The 11,808-nt window shown below is 41.7% G+C and overlaps 1 pseudogene; it reads right to left on the reverse strand.

The window, feature by feature from the left end:
- Positions 1–518: 518 nt before the first annotated feature.
- Positions 519–11,808, reverse strand: part of LOC135507008 (contactin-associated protein-like 2) — a 58,683-nt pseudogene continuing 47,393 nt past the window's right edge.

The raw sequence follows: 11,808 nt of genomic DNA on the forward strand, positions 1-11,808 counted from the left end.
AGTCACTCAATGAGCCATGTCGGCTAACAATTTCTAGATTGGTAAATTAGTCTAGTCAGCAATCTAAATTTAGTAATCATAGCCAAATACACACTGGGCACGTTGGTCACTCTCACTCAGATAATGTATTAACATGGTATAGGTCATGGCAAACTGTGTAGAATTGCAGGAAATTTGCCTTAGATCTGAAAAAAAACCATTATCCCCTCAATAGTAAATTAGCTAGAATTGTAGGAATTTTTATAAAATTGCAACATTTTCTCATTGCCCCATGGCAAAATGTGTAGAATTGCAGAAAACGTGTTACTTTTAAAGCATGTTTTTCTCCACTGTCAAGAGGGGCCACTAAAATGTTTTACAGTGAGGTGGGGGCCTTCCCAACCAAATCTCACTTAGGGCCCCCAAAATGCTCGGTCCAGTATAGTTTGACGGACCAGGCTAGTGTCTACCATAAATGTCAGGGAGAGGAGGGTTCTGATGGGGAGGCATCTAATGATAAAGCAACCACACTCTTTATATGGCAAGGCTTGTTTAATGATTTATATTAAGACAAAATCACATTACGTATGCAATCTCAAGCCTAACATACAATACTGAACATAAGTAACTAATTAAATGCATTTTGGGGGACATGATCTTAAGCCACTGTAAAAGACAATTTTTTACAATTTGTTTTTCACACAGAATTAAATTAAACTGCCATTTGATTGTAATGAAAAATTTAAATATTATAAAAAGGCTTTTGCACATCATCCCTCAGAAATATACAAAATATTTCCAAGTAATTCCTGTAAAATATATTGTACTGCAATGTGGTACTGTTTTAGTTTACATATCATGCTGCTAATGAAAAGTAAAAAATTGTAATCAAACGCCAAATGTTCATTTGACAAGTGGTTATCAGCAACATAAAGTGTATTATCCATTATCAGTATGCTATAATACTGAAGTGTTAGTCTGACGTGAGCTCATGCTTTGTCATAGTGTTGCTCTACAGTAATTGTCCTCTGATTATTTTAGCTTACAAAATAGTAAGCTTTGATACAGTTGCAACTTGACTATTACCACATACAGTTTGTGATATTCAAATGAGCAAAACTATCTGAAGCACAATGAAGGTTTTGCTCCCTTTTACAACAATAAGCCAAACTGTACCCTTGTGAGATGCAGAGGGTTTTGTGTTGATTCATAATAGCCTACATGACAAAATATCAACAACAAACAAACAATGAAGCAATTACCAAATAATAAGTGGTGCAAAATTGCTGTGGGCATGTGGAATGCTGACATATAAGGAGGCATGCCTTCAGTTTGCAGAATGCTGTTACAGCCTTCAGCAGTAACCGCTAATAATTTCATGTTCATTGCAAATGTTTTCATTACTCTCTCTTATGCTGTCTACATTCCCCTTAGCTTCTCTAATCCCCCAGTTCTTGTCTTCTGCGCACACACTGTGTTGTCTGTGTTATGCCACTCTAAATACTCAACCCACATGATGTGAATATGAGCATCTTAACGAGGGAAAGGCTGACATAGAAAGCATACTTGAGTCTTGTTGGCACTTGTAAGAGAGAACCGTTTAATATTGTGGGGCATTCTGAAAATAAGGAAATAGAATTAGTAGACATTAAACCTCACTGTACTCTATCAATCATATACAGTAAAATATTACATATAGTACCACATGATGCCAACAAAGCCATACAAGTTCAGGTATTAATTAAGAGCGTGTATACAGTTGTGGCCAAAAGTTGAGAATGACACATTCATTTTCACAAAGTCTGCTGCCTCAGTTTGTATGATGGCAATTTGTATATACTCCAGAATGTTACGAAGAGTGATCAGATGAATTGCAATTAATTGCAAAGTCCCTCTTTGCCATGCAAATGAACTGAACCCCCCCCAAAAAAAAAAATTCCACTGCATTTCAGCCCTGCCACAAAAGGACCAGCTGACATCATGTCAGTGATTCTCTCGTTAACACAGGTGTGAGTGTTGACGAGGACAAGGCTGGAGATCAATATGTCATGCTGATTGAGTTCGAATAACAGACTGGAAGTTTCAAAAGGGTGGTGCTTGGAATCATTGTTCTTCCTCTGCCAACCATGGTTACCTGCAAAGAAACATGTGCCGTCATTGCTTTGCACAAAAAGGGCTTCACAGGCAAGGATATTGCTGCCAGTAAGATTGCACCTAAATCAACCATTCATCTGATCATCAAGAACTTCAAGGAGAACGGTTCAATTGTTGTGAAGAAGGCTTCAGGGCGCCCAAGAAAGTCCAGCAAGCGCCAGGACCGTCTCCTAAAGTTGATTCAGCTGTAGGATCGGGGCACCACCAGTACAGAGCTTGCTCAGGAATTGGCAGCAGGCAGGTATGAGTGCATCTGCACACACAGTGAGGTGAAGACTTTGAGGATGGCCTGGTGTCAAGAAGGGCAGCAAAGAAGCCACTTCTCTCCAGGAAAAACATCAGGGACAGACTGATATTCTGCAAAATGTACAGGGATTGGACTGCTGTTGACTGGGGTAAAGTCATTTTCTCTGATGAATCCCTTTTCCGATTGTTTGGGGCATCCGGAAAAAAGCTTGTCTGGAGAAGACAAGGTGAGCGCTACCATCAGTCCTGTGTCATGCCAACAGTAAAGCATCCTGAGACCATCACTGTGTGGGGTTGCTTCTCAGCCAAGGGAGTGGGCTCACTCACAATTTTGCCTAAAAACACAGCCATGAATAAAGAATGGTACCAATACATCCTCTGAGAGCAACTTCTCCCAACCATCCAGGGACAGTTTGGCGATGAACAATGCCTTGTCCAGCATGATGGAGCACCTTGCCATAAGGCAAAAGTGATAACCAAGTGGCTCAGGGAACAAAACATCAATATTTTGGGTTCATGGCCAAGAAACTCCCCAGACCTTAATCCCATTGAGAACTTGTGGTCAATCCTCAAGAGGCGGGAATACAAACTATACCCACACATTCTGACAAACTCCAAGCATTGATTATGTAAGAATGGGCTGCCATCAGTCAGGATGTGGCCCAGAATTTAATTGACAGCATACCAGGGCGGATTGCAGAGGTCTTGAAAAAGAAGGGTCAACACTGCAAATATTGACTCTCTGCATCAACTTCATGTAATTGTCAATAAAAGCCTTTGACGCTTGTAATTACACTTCAGTATTCCATCTGACAAAAATATCTAAAGACACTGAATCAGCAAACTTTGTGAAAATTAATGTCATTCTCAACTTTTGGCCATGACTGTAGTGTATCACTGTCCATGGGGATAGCTGAACTTAAGCCATGTTCTATCATTTTCCTTTTAGCAAATAGCAACAATCATAAATACATCCCTATTGGCCTTATTATTTCTATTGTATCAAGGGACAGTCAGTGGGCCCATAATGAAATAGTCTAAAACAGAAGTCTAAGTGGCTGAACCCTGAAGGCACGTTGGGTTAAGCCAGATATTGTCATTTCTATAAATGATATGCTTGTTTGTGCTATAAACCTTTTAATAACAATATCATAGCAATTCCCTTACAAATGTCCCCAAATGTGAACCTGTCATCTCATACCAGATTACAATCTTTCCAGGAAGAACCATCACGTAGCAAGACTGGGCAAAACAGATAAAGCACGCTGAAAAGTTTGGCGAGATAAAAGACACATTTGTGAGGAAATACAAGTGCTACTGTGTGGAATGGTGCAATGAAGGGATGTCATAATCTTGAAGCATGCCATTGTATTATACACACAAAGGACTGCAGTGCAATCAAATTAGCACATTACAATACAATGTCAATGTCTGACATAAACCTTAGTTGTGTTTTTTAAACTGTGTAGGAAAAGTCGTCTCATTTGGCAGCAAAGGAAATAAGTATACAGTTAGTATACTTGACCCACTAAATGCAGGAATAAACATATCTTACAATCAAAGCTCAAATCATTAAGACATATCAACTGTAATGCAAAAATAAATAAAAAAGTTATATATTTTAATCTCCCCCATTCTCAGTTCAGTGGATGCAGTAATTGAAATAATGGCTCCATGTGAATGACTGATATCATGTTGACAAAACTCCTCACTCAATGTAAATACATTATAGACAAGCCAGCCAAAGCACACATCTAGTCCAAGGGGACATCTCCCTCGTCCACAATGACACATCATTCATCCCTCATCAAAGAAAGCCTTGCCTTCACACAGCGAAGAGCAATGGGCACACCTCTGCCCAGTACCAAAATGTGAATGTCCGATTAGATGAACCACTCCTTCTTGCTCTCGTCGATGGTTTCTGTGAAGGCGGGGTCATTGCTAATGATGGCTGCATCGGCACAGTCCGCAGACTCTGCCCCTTTGGCCTCGTTGGTGTGGTAGGAGCCCTTGTGACGGAACATATGGCGAATCAGGAACACCAGGGTGCAGAGGAAGGTGAAGATGACCACAGCAATGATACCTGCAAGTACAACGGACATTATGAGGAACATAACCTTTAAAAACATCAACAACCCTGTATAGTCAGCGAGTTGGTTACTGCTCCTACTCACCTCCGATAACTGCAGAGTTCTGATCAACTCCATCCCGGCTAACTCTTTCCTCATTGAATGGGAATACAGCACCAGCTGAAAAAGTAAACAAGAACAAAATCTCAGCTACAAAATATCTCCGCCCCAAAATAGTCCAACAATGCAAAAAAAAAATGTAAAATGCTGTCACATGTTTTACAGACAGAATGTCAATTGTAAACTGGCACAGTTTGACATTTAATAAAACAAATGGACAGGAGATGTACAGAGTATACAAAACATTTCCATGACCGACTGACCAGGTGAATCCAGTTGAAAGCTAGGATCCCTTATTGATGTCACTTGTTAAATCCACTTCAAATCAGTGTAGATGAAGGGGAGGAGACCGGTTAAAGAAGGATTTTTAAGCCTTGAGAGAATTGAGACATGGGATTGTGTGCCATTCAGAAGGTGAATGAGCAAGACAAAAAACACAAGTGCCTTTGAACGGGCTATGGTAGGTTTGTGTCAAGAACTGCAATGCTGCTGGGTTTATCACACTCAATAGTTTCCCCCACCCAAAGGACATCCAGCCAACTTGATACAACTGTGGGAAGCATTGGAGTCAACATCAGCCAGCATCCATTTGGAACACTTTTGACACCTTGTAGAGTCCATGCCCTGACGAATTAAAGCTGTTCTGAGGGCAAAAGGGGAGGGGTACGCAACGCAATATTAGGAAGGTGTTCCTAATGTTTAGTATACTCCGAGTGTATAGCATGCAGTATATGCACAGTATGCAAGTCGATGGGGGAAGTAGGAGTGGGCTCAGTGTCAAAAAGGGCAGTCTACTCTTTTTTTTCAGCTGACATCTCTGTGGGCACTAGTCCATTTGAGTGGATCCTGCAGAATTCTTGTAAATTAGGGACGATTTCAAGTTTTCATAACAATCGGAAATCGTTATTTTTGGGCGCGGATTTGCCGAATAAAATAAATAAATAAATAATAATTATTTTATGTTTTTTTTTCACTTATACTTATTTCCCTCATTAAAATGCAAATCAATTTATAACGTTTTTGACAAGGCGTTTTTCTGGATTTGTTGTTATTCTGTCTCTCACTGTTCAAATAAACCTACCATTAAAATTATAGATGGATAATTTCTTTGTCAGTGGACAAACGAACAAAATCAGCAGGGGATCAAATACTTTTTTCCTTCACTGTATATACACTGCTCAAAAAATAAGGGAACACTAAAATAACACATCCTAGATCTGAATGAATGAAATATTCTTATTAAATACTTTTTACTTTACATAGTTGAATGTGCTGACAACAAAATCATACAAAACTTATCAATGGAAATCAAATGTATCAACCCATGGAGGTCTGGATTTGGAGTCACACTCAAAATTAAAGTGGAAAACCACACTACAGGCTGATCCAACTTTGATGTAATGTCCTTAAAACAAGTCAAAATTAGGCTCAGTAGTGTGTATGGCCTCCACGTGCCTGTATGACCTCCCTACAACATCTGGGCATTCTCCTGATGAGGTGGCGGATGGTCTCCTGAGGGATCTCCTCCCAGACATGAACTAAAGCATCCACCAACTCCTGGACAGTCTGTGGTGCAACGTGGCGTTGGTGGATGGAGCGAGAAATGATGTCCCAGATGTGCTCAATTGGATTCAGGTCTGGGGAATGGGCGGGCCAGTCCATAGCATCAATGCCTTCCTCTTGAAGGAAATGCTGACACTCCAGCCACATGAGGTCATGAGGTCTAGCATTGCGTTAGGAGGAACCCAGGGCAAACCGCACCAGCATATGGTCTCACAAGGGGTCTGAGGATCGCATCTCGGTACCTAATGGCAGTCAGGCTACCTCTGGCGAGCACATGGAGAGCTGTGCGGCCCCCCCAAAGAAATGCCACCCCACACCATGACTGACCCACCGCCAAACTGGTCATGCTGGAGGATGTTGCAGGCAGCAGAACGTTCTCCACGGCGTCTCCAGACTCTGTCACGTCTGTCACATGTGCTCAGTGTGAACCTGCTTTCATCTGTGAAGAGCACAGGGCGCCAGTGGCGAATTTGCCAATCTTGGTGTTCTCTGGCAAATGTCAAACATCCTGCACGGTGTTGGGCTGTAAGCACAGCCCCCACTTGTGGACGTCGGGCCCTCATACCACCCTCATGGAGTCTGTTTCTGACCGTTTGAGCAGACACATGCACATTTGTAGCCTGCTGGAGGTCATTTTGCAGGGCTCTGGCAGTGCTCCTCTTGCTCCTCCTTGCACAAAGGCGGAGGTAGCGGTCCTGCTGCTGGGTTGTTGCCCTCCTACGGCCTCCTCCACGTCTCCTAATGTACTGGCCCGTCTCCTGGTAGTGCCTCCATGCTCTGGACACTACGCTGACAGACACAGCAAACCTTCTTGCCACAGCTCGCATTGATGTTCCATCCTGGATGAGCTGCACTACCTGAGCCACTTGTGTGGGTTGTAGACTCCGTCTCATGCTACCACTAGAGTGAAAGCACTGCCAACATTCAAAAGTGACCAAAAACATCAGCCAGGAAGCATAGGAACTGAGAAGTGGTCTGTGGTCACCACCTGCAGAACCACTCCTTTATTGGGGTGTCTTGCTAATTGCCTACAATTTCCACCTGTTGTCTATTCCATTTGCACAACAGCATGTGAAATTTATTGTCAATCAGTGTTGCTTCCTAAGTGGACAGTTTGATTTCACAGAAGTGTAATTGACTTGGAGTTACACAATACAATGTAAGTGTTCCCTTTATTTTTTTTAGCAGTGTATTTCAACTATGCTGTGATGTTTAACATACAATTTGAATCTATCTTATCGAATAGAATCCACAGAGTGCGAGTTGAAGATAAACTAATACTCTTAGTGAAAGTATTTATTAGACTGACCAGATCTCTCGACAATACTATTTCTAAGGTAAATTTTTGATAAATGTTATGCATTTTCAGCCATTCATGAACCTGAGACCAGAAACAGGCTACCTAAGTGCAATACCAAAACAAATAATCTATTGATTCTGTATCCTCACAACAAAATCTGCAGGGCTGCGATGATTGATTCTGTGCAATAATTCTGTGCAATAATTTTAGCTGAAAAGCATGAAGTCTTGAATCTTGCATTGTTTTATATATCAACTCATACACCTTGTCCATGGAATCGCTACATCAAAAATATCTTCCCAGCGATTTACAATTAAGATAGCTTGGTGGGACAACCACATACAGTGGTGAGAACAAGTATTTGATACACTGCCGATTTTGCAGGTTTTCCAACTTACAAAGCATGTAGAGGTCTGTAATTTTTTATCATAGGTACACTTCAACTGTGAGAAACGGAACCTAAAACAAAAATCCAGAAAATCACATTGTATGGTTTTTAAGTAATTCATTTGCATTTTATTGCATGACATAAGTATTTGATACATCAGAAAAGCAGGACTTAATATTTGGTACAGAAACCTTTGTTTGTAATTACAGAGATCACACGTTTCCTGTAGTTCTTGACCAGGTTTGCACACACTGCAGCAGGGATTTTGGCCCACTCCTCCATACAGACCTTCTCCAGATCCTTCAGGTTTCTATGCTGTTGCTGGGCAGTACGGACTTTCTGCTCCCTCCAAAGATTTTCTATTGGGTTCAGGTCTGGAGACTGGCTAGGCCACTCCAGGACCTTGAGATGCTTCTTACTGAGCCGCTCCTTCGTTGCCCTGGCTGTGTGTTTCGGGTCGTTGTCATGCTGGAAAACCCAACCCATCTTCAATGCTCTTACTGAGGGAAGGAGGTTGTTGGCCAAGATCTCACGATACATGGCCCCATCCATCCTCCCCTCAGTACGGTGCAGTCGTCCTGTCCCCTTTGCAGAAAAGCATCCCCAAAGAATCATGTTTCCACCTCCATGCTGCACGGTTGGGATAGTGTTCTTGGGGTTGTACTCATCCTTCTTCTTCCTCCAAACATGGCGAGTGGAGTTTAGACCATAAAGCTCTATTTTTGTCTCATCAGACCACATGACCTTCTCCCATTCCTCCTTTGGATCATCCAGATGGTCATTGGCAAACTTCAGACAGGCCTGGACATGCGCTGGCTTGGGCAGGGGGACCTTGCGTGCGCTGCAGGATTTTAATCCATGACGGCGTAGTGTGTTACTAATGGTTTTCTTTGAGACTGTGGTCCCAGCTCTCTTCAGGTAATTGACCAGGTCCTGCCATGTAGTTCTGGGCTGATCCCTCACCTTCCTCATGATCATTGATGCCTCACGAGATGAGATCTTGCATGGAGCCCCAGACCGAGGGTGATTGACCGTCATCTTGAACTTCTTCCATTTTCTAATAATTGTGCCAACAGTTGTTGCCTTCTCACCAAGATGCTTGCCTATTGTCCTGCAGCCCATCCCAGCCTTGTGCAGGTCTACAATTGTATCCCTGATGTCCTTATACAGCTCTCTGGTCTTGGCCATTGTGGAGATGTTGGAGTCTGGTTGATTGTGTGGACAGGTGACTTTTATACAGGTAACAAGTTCAAACAGGTGCAGTTAATACAGGTAATGAGTGGAGCACAGGAGGGCTTCAAAGAAAAACTAACAGGTCTGTGAAAGCCGGAATTCTTACTGGTTGGTAGGTGATCAAATACTTATGTCATGCAATAAAATGCAAATTAATTACTTAAAAATCTTACAAAGTGATTTTCTGGATTTTTGTTTTAGAGTCGGTCTCCCACAGTTGAAGTGTACCTATGATAAACATTTCAGACCTCTACATGCTTTGTAAGTAGGAAACACGGCTGATTTTGCAGGTTATCAAATACTTGTTCTCCCCAATGTATCTCAGTCATAGTAAGTACATTTTTCTTCAATAAAGTAGCTAATCAGCAAAATCAGAGCTAGTAGGGGAAAAAACAAGTTCAAGTACTGGTTCACGAAAGACTTTGTTTTTTGGTATTTTCACACACAAACATGTACACACACACAGTAGGGCAGGGATCGCAGATGCCTCTCAACAGGGAGCTTACAAAGGCTGATTTGTCGCCTTTGGAGCACTATGCAAGGCTAAGATCAAACGATAAAAGGATTCTCCCTCTTATTCTAATTTTTCATCTAAAATTCTATTCGTCTTTTACTATCAGTGGTGTAAAAATCAATAACTGAAAAGATCAACCCACTACTTCCATTTGGCCTAGCTGTAAGATAACTGAACTTGTTAATATTAATCCTTACCAAAGCAGTATCACTAAAATTACTTATCTGACCTATTGAAACCTCACATATGCCTCCATAGATTAAACATACAGCATAGTCACTGAGAGATGGAGTTTCATACCCTAGTACAGAGCAGACCATTCTCAGAGCAGGCAGGAGATGGATCTTGTGTTTCCCAGCAATACAGTGCCTTGCGAAAGTATTCGGCCGCCTTGAACTTTGCAACCTTTTGCCACATTTCAGGCTTCAAACATAAAGATATAAAACTGTATTTTTTTGTGAAGAATCAACAACAAGTGGGACACAATCATGAAGTGGAACGACATTTATTGGATATTTCAAACATTTTTAACAAATCAAAAACTGAAAAATTGGGCGTGCAAAATTATTCAGCCCCTTTACTTTCAGTGCAGCAAACTCTCTCCAGAAGTTCAGTGAGGATCTCTGAATGATCCAATGTTGACCTAAATGACTAATGATGATAAATACAATCCACCTGTGTGTAATCAAGTCTCCGTATAAATGCACCTGCACTGTGATAGTCTCAGAGGTCCGTTAAAAGCGCAGAGAGCATCATGAAGAACAAGGAACACACCAGGCAGGGCCGAGATACTGTTGTGAAGAAGTTTAAAGCCGGATTTGGATACAAAAAGATTTCCCAAGCTTTAAACATCCCAAGGAGCACTGTGCAAGCGATAATATTGAAATGGAAGGAGTATCAGACCACTGCAAATCTACCAAGACCTGGCCGTCCCTCTAAACTTTCAGCTCATACAAGGAGAAGACTGATCAGAGATGCAGCCAAGAGGCCCATGATCACTCTGGATGAACTGCAGAGATCTACAGCTGAGGTGGGAGACTCTGTCCATAGGACAACAATCAGTCGTATATTGCACAAATCTGGCCTTTATGGAAGAGTGGCAAGAAGAAAGCCATTTCTTAAAGATATCCATAAAAAGTGTTGTTTAAAGTTTGCCACAAGCCACCTGGGAGACACACCAAACATGTGGAAGAAGGTGCTCTGGTCAGATGAAACCAAAATGTAACTTTTTGGCAACAATGCAAAACGTTATGTTTGGCGTAAAAGCAACACAGCTCATCACCCTGAACACATCATCCCCACTGTCAAACATGGTGGTGGCAGCATCATGGTTTGGGCCTGCTTTCCTTCAGCAGGGACAGGGAAGATGGTTCAAATTGATGGGAAGATGGATGGAGCCAAATACAGGACCATTCTGGAAGAAAACCTGATGGAGTCTGCAAAAGAACTGAGACTGGGACGGAGATTTGTCTTCCAACAAGACAATGATCCAAAACATAAAGCAAAATCTACAATGGAATGGTTCAAAAATAAACATATCCAGGTGTTAGAATGGCCAAGTCAAAGTCCAGACCTGAATCCAATCGAGAATCTGTGGAAAGAACTGAAAACTGCTGTTCATAAATGCTCTCCATCCAACCTCACTGAGCTCGAGCTGTTTTGCAAGGAGGAATGGGAAAAAAATTCAGTCTCTCGATGTGCAAAACTGATAGAGACATACCCCAAGCGACTTACAGCTGTAATCGCAGCAAAAGGTGGCGCTACAAAGTATTAACTTAAGGGGGCTGAATAATTTTGCACACCCAATTTTTCAGTTTTGATTTGTTAAAAAAAGTTTGAAATATCCAATAAATGTCGTTCCACTTCATGATTGTGTCCCACTTGTTGTTGATTCTTCACAAAAAAATACAGTTTTATATCTTTATGTTTGAAGCCTGAAATGTGGCAAAAGGTCGCAAAGTTCAAGGGGGCCGAATACTTTCGCAAGGCACTGTATATCTATAGCTCGCCCAGGATCAATACACTGACCCAGTAATAACCACCCTGTAAAGCAATCCGCAGGAGCTAAACAGCACATGGGTTTAAATGGTACAATAGCTGGAGGAGAAGAAAAATACCACCATTAAATATAACGGCTTGACGTTACAATGAAATATCAGATCTCTTTGGATAACTGAGTGGACCGCTGGTGCTGCCAGTTGACCGCTGACAATTCATCTACTATACACACTAACGGCCTTAC

Source organism: Oncorhynchus masou, chromosome 3 (assembly GCF_036934945.1).
Source record: "Oncorhynchus masou masou isolate Uvic2021 chromosome 3, UVic_Omas_1.1, whole genome shotgun sequence".
NCBI classification, from domain to species: domain Eukaryota; kingdom Metazoa; phylum Chordata; class Actinopteri; order Salmoniformes; family Salmonidae; genus Oncorhynchus; species Oncorhynchus masou.